Source organism: Cervus canadensis, chromosome 8 (assembly GCF_019320065.1).
Source record: "Cervus canadensis isolate Bull #8, Minnesota chromosome 8, ASM1932006v1, whole genome shotgun sequence".
In the NCBI taxonomy this organism is placed as follows: Eukaryota; Metazoa; Chordata; class Mammalia; order Artiodactyla; family Cervidae; genus Cervus; species Cervus canadensis.
Window position 1 is genome coordinate 55364362 of NC_057393.1, and position 1344 is coordinate 55365705.

Sequence of the window (1344 nt, forward strand, 5' to 3'; positions counted from 1 at the left end):
TTTCCCTTCTCCAGGGGATCTTCCCAACCCAGGGATCAAACCCATGTCTCCCACGTTGCAGGCAGATTCTTTACCAGCTGAGCCACAAGGGAAGCCCAAGAATACTGGAGTAGACAGCCTATCCCTTCTCCAGCAGATCTTTCGGACCCAGGAATTGAACTGGGATCTCCTGCATTGCAGGCTGATTCTTTACCAACTGAGCTATTAGGGAAGCCCATAAAGAGAGTTTCCCAAGTGGAGATGCCAGAGATTGAACCTGGGGCCTCATGCACGCTAAGCATGTGCTCTGCCACTGAGCTACACCCCCTGACATAAGAAGTCTGAGAACCAAATGTAAGAAGTCTGAGAACCATCAAAGGTGGATGGGGCTGAACTGGAGAAGACTAGATTAGAGAATGTTCCACACAAAATAGTGTGGGTAGGGAAAGGCTCTCATAGGGTCAATTGATAGGAGCCAGAAGTTTTCAAATGTTTCTAAACCACCTGAGGGTGGGGGACTGGAGGCAAAAGGCCCTGAAGACAAACAATCTTCTTCCCTGCAAAGAGGGCTCACCAAATGTGAAATAAGAATGGGCTAGAAGGCTCCTTTTTTTTTCAATCAGCAGTCCCTGAGCAGCAGAAAGATGAGATCATCAAACTTTGCTGGCGCCCCCTGGGGGAAGATGTGAGCATACCACTATCTTTTACTGGGTTCCTTGCCCTGACTTGAGATTCCTCATGGCGGTGAGTCCTTAGGGGTACTGAAGAAGGAAGCCATAAGCCCAAGAGATCCACTGTTCTGTAACAAATGCCCCCAAAACTTTCAGTTAAGATAACAACTATTTTATTACCTCTCATGACGTTACGAGTCAGGAATTTGGTCAGAGCTTAGCTGGTAATTCTACTTCACATGGTGTTGACTGAGTTCCCTTGGTGGTCCTCAGTTGGTGGCTGGGCTGTCCAAAAAGCCCAAATGTCTTTACTCACATGCCTGGTACCCACGAGGGGACAGATGGAAGGGTGCGTCCAGCTGGGTCCCTCCCCTACTTCAGCAGTGTATGGATTTCTTCCATGTCACGTGAGCCAGGGCTCTCAGAACTGGCGTGTGTCACCCACATGTGTCAACCACTCTGTCACCACTCTGTTAGTCAGGGTAGACACAGACTAGTCCACGTTCTAGGGGAGAGTACAAAGGGCCTCCTCGTGAAAAGAGGCGTGTCAAAGAATGTGCAGGCATCCTGAATCGGCCACAGCCGCCTTCACATCTCTCATTTACTTATTCATGTAGGACATACTGAGTCCTCACAATATGTAAGGTTCCGAGCTGCATGATAGGGAAAGGGGTAAGATAGCACTAATATTTAT

The 1344-nt window shown here is 48.6% G+C and overlaps 1 non-coding gene across 1 annotated transcript; it reads right to left on the minus strand.

The window, feature by feature from the left end:
* Positions 1–235: 235 nt before the first annotated feature.
* TRNAA-AGC lies at positions 236–307 on the minus strand. The gene has a single exon. It is a non-coding gene; the product is annotated as a tRNA-Ala (tRNA).
* Between the last annotated feature and the right edge of the window lie 1037 nt (positions 308–1344).